Here is a 13,699-nt window from a genome sequence, read left to right on the forward strand (position 1 = left end):
ACAACACAATTAACACCACAAAAACACTCCTGCCAAAATACGGCTCGCTGTTAACTGTCATATCTCTGCATAAACTATCAGCAGCTGCAACTAAAAGGATCACCGTGTCTCTTTCACTTAGACAACCTGCAACTGGCCTCCTTCAATAAATCACCTCACTATATATATAAGCGGAGGTCGCTGCACTATACATCTATAGCGTGATATAAAGTGGGTCTGTCTGATAAATGTCCTGTCAGCCCTAAAGCGCTTCTCATGTGAAGCGTATGCAACAGACGAGGAGAGAAACAGAATGAAAATGAGAGGATGAAGACAGAAAGATGGAAGGACAGGGTGAAAAGAAAGTGTGTGTGCTAAGTGTGTTCCGAGTGTGAGTGCTGCAGTGATAAAGATGGATGAGTCTGTCTGCTGCTGCTGTGATTGGGCTGCTGCTGATTGCGAGTGTGTGCATATGCAATGGTTTATTTATTTATTTATTTGGACCTCAGGCTGGCGTGTGCATCGTAGAGTCAAGGAAAAAAGCAGAAAAAAAAACGAGTGAAAAAAAGGTGAGAAAAAAACATTTCATTCTCTGAGCGCCGCAAGAGAAGGACAAATCTATGTCAAGGCTATTTATTATATATGTCTGCCAATAAACCAAAGCAGGGACTATGAATCATGCAATGTAGGGACAAGCAGAACTGTTCTTTTTGTGGTATATGTTTCCATTGAGCAGCGTACTCACATCTACTGTTGCTGCTCAATTTAAAATATGTCAAAGGACGTGTTTTAAATGTATATCCACTGACATTCAAACAGTAAGTGAGGGCAAAAATTGAAATAATCACATCCTGTCACCCTATTTTACAAATGTTCCCTGTCCATCTTTCACTTATATTATCATAATGTGATACTGTGAAATATTGCAAAGGCATAAAATATACATTGTCTTCTAACTCCAAGCTGCAAGGTTGTTAATTAGGGGTTGTCAAATTTTAAAGAATAAAATTAATAATGGCTGAATTCCATTTAACTGCTTCAGTTTCAGGGTCTTGGTGTTCATGCTGGCTCGCTGTCATATATATTGTGCCATATCCATCATTAATGTTATTAGTAACACGTATGATTTTCCTACTATGACAAGTCAAAATGTCTGCTGTGAAAAAGAGCTTGTTCTTTTAAAGAAAATATCCTATCTTCTTTAAACGTAGGGTGATAGTTAAAGGAGCTAAATACAATGTTTACCTGAGGGCAACCGGAGGGTGGATGCTACGCTACCCCGGCGGCACCGGTGATCGGGGTGGTGTTATCAGCTGTAACCGCTGTATGAGAGCAGTGCAGAGCGACAGCTGTGTAGCCAGTGGGGGGCGGTCGTGTCTAGAAGGGAACCTGCAAATTGCGAAATCTGATCGGGGATCTGCAAAAATGTGCCAAAATTCTCACGAGACTCACTGCCCGACGACCTATCGTAAACCTAACTATTCGAGGTCAATGCCTAACCTTAAGAATCTCGCAAGAGTTTCCCCAGTTTGCTGGTTTCCTTCTAGACACTACCCCAGTGTGGCACGCTCACATGCACGAACATGCACTAAAATGCACGCGCAGCCGCCCCGGCGATGAAGCTCTGATTACAACACACACACAGAGGGAGAGAGACTTAATTCTCTGCTCACGTAGACATTACTCCTCTATATCTTCACATAGCAAATAGTTGTTTGCTGCTGTATTAATGCTCTGAATATCAATTTAGCACCTTTAAGTCATCTAGCTACATTTTAACAGTAGGTTTTCTTCCCCTATGTGAGTTGTTTTCCCGCTAAAAAAAAAAGATCCTTTAGGCGTTGAATGAGATCTGAGCGATCGATGGTATCACAAGCAGCACTGAGATCAAGGAGGATTGGGTTGGATCGCTGCCCAGTGGCACCGGCCAGCTGTAAGGATGTAATTTCAGCAAAGATGTCTACGTGCTATGCTTAAAAAAAAGAGCTCTTGTCTGCTTGATACCTCTGACGCTTGGCATTTACCCTCAAGAAGCTGCAAACCTGGCCCATAAAGACCTCTAGACCTGGCTCCCGGTTCTTAGTGTGATAACAAAACCCTCTCACACTACACTGAGTCATTTGATTTGATGCTACTGTAATGCCATAAATTTGCTTAATGGAGTTTTAACACAGAACTTATAAAGCCCGAGCAGAAGGCAGCCGGTTTCTAAGACATTTTTATGGATTCAAATAAAGTTCCAGGATTATTATGATTACCATTTATACGCCGGGCAAAATAATTTGCTCTGGCAGTCTTTACTGCATTACAGTTCTACGTGAAACACTTTGTGCTTTTTCCACTTAAAGTCCCAGTGAAACAGGAGTTAGAGCATCTTTAGCTTCTGCACTGCGACGTATTTCACAGTGAAACTGAATATTTGAGCGGTGTAAAGTTACAAGAGGGATTTAAATAAAATCTTTTGCATTTGACTGGACCGCTAAAAAGTGGACGTGCTTAGAATGTAGCATGATACTGTCGCTAAAAGTTGCAGATACATTGCTGGATGGATGTCATGATATTATTGGTTGAAATTGGTTGGTACTAGTTTACGTATAAGCACACGTCATGTTTTGTTTTACAGGAAGAAAAGATGATTGGATTTTGATATAGAAATACAAAGAATCCTTTTGCATATATTGTTAAATAGTTGCACAATATAACCAGGAGGTGATCTAAAAGGGTTAAAAAGGCATTTTTCATTTCATCTCGACTGTAAACTCAGTTTTTAATGGTGCACACACGTCCACTTAAAAGGTACAACATGTAGGATTTGACGACATCTAGTTGCGTGTTTGCAGATTGCAACCAACTGAGCACCCCTGCGCTCACTCCTCCCTTTCCAAGACGGTAAACGTGAGCTGCCGAGTGCAAAACCGTAGCAACGCCGTTTGCCGTCGGAAGAAGTCAGATGGCGGCTGGTGGTACCACGGTTTTGCACTCTGCGGCTCACGTTACAGCAGCTTCACAAATGTGTCGGAGAACTACAGTGGCCTTCAGGTAACGTAAAAAACATGAAAGTCTCTCTCTAGAGCTAGTTTTTGGTTTGTCCATTCTGGGCTACTGTAGAAACATGGCGGAGCAACATGTCGGACTCCGTGAAGAGGACCCGCTCCCTATGTAGATAAGGGCTCATTCTAAGTTAACGAAAACACAACAAGTCTTAGTTTCAGATGATTATACACTAATGAAAACATAGTTATGAATCCATTTCTGCTAATAGATCCCCTGAAATGTTACACCCTGGTCATTTAACCTTGAGGAGGAACTATGAGGAGCTTTTAAAGTGCTTGGATCATAAATTGCTAATGTAAAATACAGTTTATCTACAAGAGGGTGGACACAATAACAGCAGTAAAATGACCATGCAACAACGACTACTGACTGCATGGTAATGTTCACATGTGTGGCTCTGTTGTACTAGACTGCATTATACTTCCTAGCACATAGGCAGCACATTGGTGTTCCTGATATTTTCTTCCCAAAGGTTGAATTCATTGCAGAGCTGTTCTACTAGATTACATTATAGTGTTATTGCTTCCGCCCCGTATCTGTCTGTGATGTAGGTGTCTGTGTCTATGACCGCCGCCGGCTCTCTCTCTAAAATACTCAACTCATCTTCTTTACTGAGCAATAACCGCTATCATCTTTTGTATAGTCGGACTAAGTGTTTGGAATTGGAAAACTAAATAAATAAATAAAACAGAATCAGGCAGGAGAGACGGTAGCGCTCTGTCTTGTGACTCAACTGACGAGGTGCAAGTTCTTCACGCAGAAGAAAAAAGGCAGAAAAATTACCAGCAATTGATTTTCAAACAAGTCTCGCCGTGCAAAGATAATTGACTGACACGGTAAAACACATCAGTAACAATTTGGATCTGCAGAAATTACAGTCACAAGTGTGTCGCACCTGAGCCTCTTTCTGAGTGCAGCTGGTGGAAAATTGCTAAATTATACTCTGGGGATGATGACGCTTCGAAGTGGTTCTTAAACTGGAGTTTTATATTCAGGGACACTTCGGGTTAAAGTGACACAGGCAAACAAGCAGCGTTAAGTATCGTCAGGTTGGTAAAATCTCCTTATCAAACCACTCAAACGTTGTTCAAGCTCACAGAACTTTATGTTCATTTCTAAAGGGGATCTCAAAGTTCCCAAATATTTATATTTGACGAAAGAGTCTGAGATTTGTGTTTGAATATTTCACTCATGATGTAAAAATCAGATATCTTTAGCACACAAGTTAGAACAGTTATTTTAGGTAACACTTCATTTTACAGGTCCGCAAATTAAATGGTAATTAGGTGATAATTAGAAAGTAACCTATTGGAAAGTTACTTGGAATTGCTGCCAAATTACCCCAATATTTACCTCAAAATGTATCAAAAAATACTTTATCATAAACACGACTTAATAATTATATGCTAAAATAGCATATTCAAATCGGGCCCTTAGCTGGTAGCTAATATAGTGATTCAGTGAGTTTTTTTAAGAAATCTCAAAGAAGTTATTTGCTAATTATTATCTATTTATCAGCAAACATGGAAATAAAGCACATCAATTAACTTTGTATTATTTTCCTGGAAATGTATTAAATAAATTGCCAGCTATTTATTACTGTTTATTGGGAAATAGCGGAATATAATTATTAAATAATGTTTATAATAGATATAAAATGATAATAATAAAAGCCCAGAATCAAGTCCCAAGTCAAGACAGCCAAACAAAGTATTTTCTGATATTTTTTTAGGTAAATATTGGGGTAATTAGGCAGTAATTCCAAAGATACTTGCTAATTATCACCTAATTACCATGAGATTTGGCTGCTTCACCTGCGGTGTGTGAAAGAGACATACAGCAAGTCCTTCTTCTGCTGTAACACTTTACATCAACATATAATAAAGGATTATCTGACCTAACGTGGACAACCGGGGAAAAATATTACTTTTCGACCGCAGCCCATGTTTGCTAGCTTGCAGTCTTCGTCTTTCTTGCTTTTGTTGGTGTAATGCCATGCTTCTTTGTGCACAACTGCCGCCAACTGTCGATCAGCAGAATAGCACAAAACCGGCGGCAGTAATGTGCATCAAGTCCCCGCGTCTTTATGCACACACACACTACTCGAAAAACACTGCTCAATAGCGCTACTAGTGGTCAAAATACTCCCCAGGGTACCTTTAAGGAAGTTCTTATTTTAAGCTACTTACTAACCAATGGGTCAGGACCTAAAACATCAATTCCAGTCCAATCAGTTTCTTTATACGATTTCATTTTGCTGTATTGCATCATATTTACACTTTTGTAAATCAGTGAAACACTACACACAATAAGTCTATTGCTGATCATTTGAAATGTTGTAGGCACTGGTGATTTGTTGTCACTTTGTGCTACTTTAACAAACCTGCCGAGCTCCTCTCCTGACAATCGCAGAGTCGCTTCATGTGGCACTCTGTGACAGAGAGAGATGATGAATCCATGCTAATCCCCCCTTTCATCACACCTAGTCCTTCTCCCCAGCTGCCTTGCTTGTGCTTCTGAATACCGGCTGCATGTTTAATCATGTATTACCCGCCGTGCAGCCCCCTCTGCTTTCATCTAGCTAACCACACCACCTTGATGTTGGAGTAGTGTTTAATTCAGGGTGGTTAGAGCATCAAACAATCTGCAAGTCCAAACAAATACAGACACAAAAAGGTCACCTGTGAAGTTGACGCCGGCAGTATTGTACGGGTGAGATATTATGCACATGCACCTGACGATTTTGTTAATGTTTGCATCATAAAGGACTTGTTTGGTGAAGGACCAGTTTGATCATTCTGCTGCAACCATTAAAACTAAATGAAATATGAAAGATCCAAAGCTCTTTTTCTGCATGAATTCCTCCCCTTGGTTTAAAATAAATCAAGCAAGGTTTAACGAGTCCAGCAGCTGACATTAAAGAGAACGGGCAGAAAAGGCTTTCCCTTCCTTCCTCAGGGACACATTGTGAAGCGATGGAAAACACCAAAGGATGGTCACAGGTTTAATGAGACAGAGGAACTCCTCTTGTTGCCACCCCTATTCATCCTCTCTCTGTACTCTCCTCCTCTTCCTCCAGTCAAAAGGTCTCCTCGGGGTCAGACTCCCACAAAGGTGAAACAAATGAGGGGGTATTAATGATGACTTCTCCATCCTCCTCCTCCTCCTCCTCCTCCTCTTCTTTATTCTATCCTCTCTCAAGAGCTGTCACTAATCCTGCTTCGGCTTTTCGCCGTCTCCCTCTCTAATCATAACTCAAACAGTGCATCAAAATGCAAGAACGAATGGCAGCAACGGCAATCCATCAAAACACTGGAGCCGCATGCATATCTGATGAGGAGTACAGTAGAAACAACACAACTCAACAGCATTTTGCTGATCCGGTCCATTTTTCTTTTTTTCAAGCTGTAAACCCACTGACCCAACTTTTGAACATTTCTACACTACTTTGTTATCAAAAGTTTGACTGCAGCGGCGGTGTTGCTTCATTAAGATTGAATGTGGGAAACAGGCTGATTGAATATTGAAAATTCAATCAGTGTCCATAATGAAGTGGATGATCAACAATACAGCCTGGCTGTTGGGCTTCATCAACAGAGATGTACAATGTGCAAGGAGCAACATTGCTCCTAAATCATGACTGTTTGTAAGTATATGGGGGCATTTATTGCTTAAAGGTTAATAAATTATAAAAAGTGAGATTTTCGATGTCTTTTTGTTTTTTATAAAGCAGGTTTAAGTGCTGTATAAATACTGTGAAAGTATCAAACTGCTCAATCCCTGGAGAAATACACACAGAACGTATTCAGAAACTGTGCTTTTCAAACAAGCTGTCAGGATTTCTGTCCGTTTGTGATGTCACAAATATACAATATATTTAGTCCATTTCACAGTTTTAAACGTAAATATTCTAAATGTGTCCCAGTTTATTTCCTGTTGCAGTGTATGTGAATGACATCAGCTGACAGGATGTAAACTTGGACCCAGGCTGTTGCCTAGCAACGCAATTCTGTTTAAATGCACTAAAACTGAGTGATTCAGACAGAGGACAGGTATACAAGCAGACAGAATGAGGAAAATAAAGTATGAACATGAAAATGAGCATGATATGGGACATTTAAAGGAATAGTTTGACATTTTGGAAAATATATTTATTCAGTTGTAGATGAGGAGGTTGATACCACTCAGGTCTGTAAGGTAAATATGAAGCTAAAGCCAGTAGCCGCTAACTGAGCTCAGCATGAACACTGGAAACAAGTGGAAACCATTGTCCTAAGGCAACAAAATCTGCTCACTAATTAACATTTTGTATCTTGTTTCTTTAATCAGTAAAAAGTAAAAACGACAATTAGACTATATCTTGGCTAGGACCTGTTGCCAGGCGACCAGCGGAGGAAACTAATCCCATCCAAGAAATAGTCCAGTAGCTGTTAAAACGGAGAATTGTCGTTTTTAATCCTAAGGTTTTGTATTAAATTAACAAACTAGATACAACTTGTGAATCAGTACACTTTAGAGGTGCTGGTAGGTGGATTTTGTTACCTTGGCCTCCATGTTAAAGGCCCTTACACACGGGGGGCGTAACGAATAAACAACACGAAAACTCGCCTGGGAATATTACATTTCTAGAACTTTTATTGTGAAAGGTAAAAAAGGAAAGTGTGAATCTAGTCTGTGCTGCCTTTGGCAAGACTAAGAGGAGTAATTAAGTTTGCCATCTCGGTTCGGACTTTTACAGTCTTTATAATTATAGGCGCAACTCAACCCGCTCCGTACAACGTGATTGGTTGATGCCTTTATTCGCGGTGCGAAAGCTCAGAAAAATCTACCTTGTTCCAAAGAGAAAATGCCTCTTTCATGCTGCATAATATTTGCGTTCTTTGTGAAAGTATGCATGACAAAAACAACAATTAAAAAAAAACGTATTGACGTGCAAATTAATCGCAATTAACTCGTCTCTCTGCTAAGCTAAGTTAGCTAGCTGCTAGCGTCGTACTTATTACACACAGAGATCAGTAATCTTCCCATCTAATGCAAACTTTGTCTTTAAACATACAACATCTCTCAGAATTCTGTATTTTGAACTATGTATATCCTACTAAGTGTACTCTGTACTATGTCTGCAGTGATGCTGCTGCTGCTGTTGTTAGTGAGCTTATAGAGGTTTACAAGGGCTCTGACTCCGTCCTCCGCAACGCCCTTTACCACCCTCCAGGGAGCTCCCTTTGAGCCTCTCGCTCTACCCAGTCAGGAAGACAGGAACCGAAAGTCCCCCCCACCACCCCCATCCATTAGGCATAATGACAACCACTGACAATAAGGACTATCCTATTTGACACAGGGCAGACTCCAAAGACATTTTGTTCTCCTGTGGCCAGCTGTTGGCCCAGCATCTTCAAAGAGAGGTGAACAGAGTCGGGTCTGGGAGAGAGAGAGAGAGGGGAGGTGGATAGAGATGGATAGCGTGATGGATAGGTGTGGGTATCGAGTGTGACAAGTGAAACACCAGGTCCCTCTCAATTTCTCGTGAAACACAGCAGGTGTTGCAGCTTGCCAATGAGGCAGGTATCTGCGGGTCCACAGTACGACAGGACACATCCTCAAAACGGTCTCAGTTTAGTTAGGTTTAGGCACTTTTAGCCATCAAAACTATTTTGTTACTTGGTTAGGTTTAGGAAAAGCATCATGGCTTGGGTTAAGATAAGTACGTTAATCCCGGAAGTTATCTCAGGGTGCGTATTGTGTAGCCTGCAAGACTGCAGATATACCATAGACTGTATATAAGAAGTGGACGTAGTCACCGTGACCTCACCCATTGGTTTGTGGACTGCCGTTTTGAAGCCTCGAGTTTGGCATTTTGGCCGTCGGCATCTTGGTTATTTGCAACCAGAAGTGACACGAGAGGACGAAGCTAAGTACAACCGAACGCTGAATAAGACATTTTTAAAGACAGGTTAAAGACGAAAACACGGACATCGCCGTGGTAGCGACCTGTCAATCACAATGTAGCCACGCCCTAAAGCATCCCCTGCTTTATGGTCTATTTGCCTCTAAATGGGACCATAATTTACTAAATGAACATCATGCTGTATTGAAGAAGACTTGAAACTAGCGATTGAGACCATAAACTCATGTTTACAATGTTGACTGAGGTAATAAATCAAGTTAGAAGTAGGCTCATTTTCTCATAGACTTCTATACAATCAGATTTCTTTTTGCAACCAGAGGAGTCGCCCCCTGCTGGCTGTTAGAAAGAATGCAAGTTTAGGGCACTTCCACATTGGCTGGATTTGCCCGCTGAGAAAGACCTTTCTCCAGTAAGGGACAGACGCCAATGATGCAACATATGATATCATTTTAGAGGCCAAACAATAGGTGGACATGCATCAGTCAACATGGAACCACAGGGGATTGCCGGCTACTTTACGCTCCTCCTCTCTCAGTGATTAGTTTTTACAATCAGCGGATGCAAATTGGAATTTACTGACAGCCCATCAATCACATCCCGGCTGCAATATGTTGAGCGACTCTCGCCACATGCCAGCAGACGTATCGTACAGTCGATTTGCTCTCAGACACTCAGATATATCTCTGCACCACAGCTATATGGGACACATTAAGAACATTCAATTTTCATCTACTCTCAAGTAGAGGAGCTTTGTCACAGGAGTCATTTGTCTCGGGAGGAGCCATGAAACAACTCTTCTCCGTCTTTGTTCAACAGGAAAAGTTTAAAATATTATATGTGGCATATTTTAAACATGTTTGGTGAGCTGCAATCACATCGTTTATGAAGTTAAAATATTTTTCTAATGTGAGGTTTATGGAGAAAAATAACAGATTATATTATTTTACACTTTCTGGTTTAATAGTTGAGCTACAAATGAGTATGTGCTGTTTCAGATTAAAACAAGTAATATATTTTTACCAGTTGTTGCCTTTTTTAAAGTACAAACTTAATGCAACCTAATGATGATCGTATTTGATTTGCTTGACATTGATTACTTCAAGAAGTGATAGATAATATTGAGTTCAGCCAGGTTAACACTGTTGCAGTGCATTGCATAACAACACTTTCACAGGTACATTAAATTGTTTTGAACTTTCTTTTTCATACATTTTTGATGCCGTGATGTCATCTGAATAAAATCCATAATAGTTTTAGTTGTGGAAGATCTATCCATCCATCCATCCATCTTCAACCGCTTATCCGGGATCGGGTCGCGGGGGCAACAGCTCCAGCAGGGGACCCCAAACTTCCCTTTCCCGGGCCACATTAACCAGCTCTGACTGGGGGATCCCGAGGCGTTCCCAGGCCAGAGTAGAGATATAATCTCTCCATCTAGTCCTGGGTCTTCCCCGTGGTCTCCTCCCAGCTGGTCGTGCCTGGAACACCTCCCAAGGGAGGCGCCCAGGAGGCATCCGTGCTAGATGCCCGAACCACCTCAACTGGCTCCTTTCGACGCAAAGGAGCAAGGACTCTACTCCGAGTCCCTCACGGATGACTGAGCTTCTTACCCTATCTCTAAGGGAGACGCCAGCCACCCTCCTGAGGAAACCCATTTCGGCCGCTTGCACCCGCGACCTCGTTCTTTCGGTCATGACCCAACCCTCATGACCATAGGTGAGAGTAGGAACGAAGATTGAACGGTAGATCGAGAGCTTTGCCTTCCGGCTCAGCTCTCTTTTCGTCACAACGGTGCGGTAAAGCGAATGCAATACCGCCCCTGCTGCTCCGATTCTCCGACCAATCTCACGTTCCATCGTCCCCTCACTCGCGAACAAGACCCCGAGATACTTAAACTCCTTCACTTGGGGTAAGGACTCATTCCCTACCCGGAGTAGGCAAACCACCGGTTTCCTGCTGAGAACCATGGCCTCAGATTTAGAGGTGCTGATTCTCATCCCGACTGCGTCACACTCGGCTGCGAACCGATCCAGTGAGTGCTGGAGGTCGCAGACCGATGATGCCAACAGGACCACATCATCTGCAAAAAGCAGCGATGAGATCCTCAGCACACCGATCTGCAAACCCTCCTCCACCCGACTACGCCTCGATATCCTGTCCATGAATATCACGAACAGGATTGGTGACAAAGCGCAGCCCTGGCGGAGGCCAACCCCCACCGGAAACGAGTCCGACTTATTGCCGAGGATCCGAACACAGCTCTCGCTTTGGGCGTACAGGGATTGGATGGCCCTGAGAAGTGCCCCCCTCACCCCATACTCCCGCAGCACCCCCCACAGTATCTCCCGGGGGACCCGGTCATATGCCTTCTCCAAGTCCACAAAACACATGTAGACTGGATGGGCATACTCCCAGGCCCCCTCCAGGATCCTTGCGAGAGTGAAAAGCTGGTCCGTTGTTCCACGGCCAGGACGGAATCCGCATTGTTCCTCTTCGATCTGAGGTTCGACTATCGGCCGAACCCTCCTTTCCAGCACCTTGGAGTAGACTTTACCAGGGAGGCTGAGCAGTGTGATACCCCTGTAATTGGCACACACTCTCTGGTCCCCCTTTTTGAAGAGGGGAACCACCACCCCGGTCTGCCACTCCTTAGGCACTGTCACCGACTTCCACGCGGTGTTGAAGAGACGTGTCATCCAAGACAGCCCCTCCCCACCCAGAGCCTTCAGCATTTCTGGGCGGATCTCATCAACCCCCGGGGCTTTGCCACTGTGGAGTTGTTTGACTACCTCAGTGACTTCCACCAGGGTAATTGATGATGGTCCCCCATCAGCTTCCAGCTCTGCCTCTACCATAGAGGGCGTATTGGTCGGATTCAGAAGTTCCTCAAAGTGCTCCTTCCACCGCCCGATTACCTCCTCAGTTGAGGTCAACAGTGTCCCATCCTTACTGTACACAGCTTGGATGGTTCCCCGTTTCCCCCTCCTAAGGTGCCGGATGGTTTTCCAGAAGCACTTTGGTGCCGACCGAAAGTCCTTCTCCATGGCTGCTCCGAACTCCTCCCACACCCGCTGCTTTGCCTCCGTCACGGCAGTGGCTGCTGCTCTTCGGGCCCGTCGGTACCCTGCAACTGCCTCCGGAGACCTCCGAGATAACATATCCCGGAAGGCCTCCTTCTTCAGTCGGACGGCTTCCCTGACCACCGGTGTCCACCACGGTGTTCGAGGGTTGCCGCCCCTTGAGGCACCTAAGACCTTAAAACCACAGCTCACCGCCGCAGCTTCAGCAATGGAAGCTTTGAACATCGTCCACTCGGGTTCAATGCCCCCAACCTCCACAGGGATGCCAGAAAAGCTCCGCCGGAGGTGTGAGTTGAAGATCTCTCGGACAGGGGCCTCCTCCAGACGTTCCCAGTTCACCCTCACTACGCGTTTGGGCTTACCAGGTCTGTCCAGAGTCTTCCCCCACCCTCTGACCCAACTCACCACCAGATGGTGATCAGTTGACAGCTCCGCCCCTCTCTTCACCCGAGTGTCCAAAACATGCGGCCTCAGATCAGATGATACGATTACAAAATCGATCATCGACCTTCGGCCTAGGGTGCTCTGGTACCACGTACACTTATGAGCATCCTTATGTTCGAACATGGTGTTCGTTATGGACAATCCATGACTAGCACAGAAGTCCAACAACAAACGACCACTCGGGTTTAGATCAGGGAGGCCGTTCCTCCCAATCACGCCACTCCAGGTGTCTCCATCGTTGCCCACGTGCGCGTTGAAGTCTCCCAGGAGAACTATGGAGTCCCCTACTGGAGCCCCATACAGGACTCCATTCAGGGTCTCCAAGAAGGCCGAATACTCCGAACTGCTGTTTGGTGCATACGCACAAACAACAGTCAGAGTTTTCCCCCCCATAACCCGAAGGCGTAGGGAGGCGACCCTCTCGTCCACCGGGGTAAACTCCAACGTAGCGGCACTCAGCCGGGGATTTGTGAGTATCCCCACACCCGCCCGGCGCCTCACACCATGGGCAACTCCAGAGAAGAATAGAGTCCAACCCCTATCCAAGAGTACGGTTCCAGAACCGAGGCTGTGCGTAGAGGTAAGCCCTACCAGATCCAACTGGTAGCGCTCCACCTCCCGCACAAGCTCCGGCTCCTTCCCCCACAGAGAGGTGACGTTCCACGTCCCCAGAGCCAGCCTCTGCCGCCCGGGTCCAGTCCGTCGAGGTCCCTGGCCTTCACTGCCACCCGTGTGGCAGCGCACCCGACCCAAGCGGTTCTTCCCGCAGGTGGTGAGCCCACAGGATGGAGAGGAGGGGGGTGCCACGTTCCTTTTTCGGGGTATCCCCGGCCGGGCTCCGTGGCAAGCCCGGCCACCAGACGCTCGTTGACGGGCCCTCCGTCTGGGCCTGGCTCCAGACGTGGGCCCCGGGCTTCCTCCGGGCCGGGTAACTCCTCCTCTGCCTCGTGTCGTCTCGTTGTGGAAGATCTAGTAACATTTTATTTTATCATGTACCTCGGAGAATCAAATTAAAAATCTCACTCTCTTTAACAGCTGGTCTTTAATTTTCTGGACAAAAGCTGTGCCCCAAATCCATACTACATATAAATAATGATTTTTTTGTTGTTGTACGTTATTGTCCACAAGACAATGCACGAAGGAAATGAAGGAGCTACTCACAGCTGCCCCAAAAAATAATGAAATGAAATGGTGATGAGGAGACAGCTCGGAAAGAGCTGGGAAAACATAGAAT

The sequence above is a fragment of the Sebastes fasciatus genome, chromosome 13, assembly GCF_043250625.1.
Source record: "Sebastes fasciatus isolate fSebFas1 chromosome 13, fSebFas1.pri, whole genome shotgun sequence".
In the NCBI taxonomy this organism is placed as follows: domain Eukaryota; kingdom Metazoa; phylum Chordata; class Actinopteri; order Perciformes; family Sebastidae; genus Sebastes; species Sebastes fasciatus.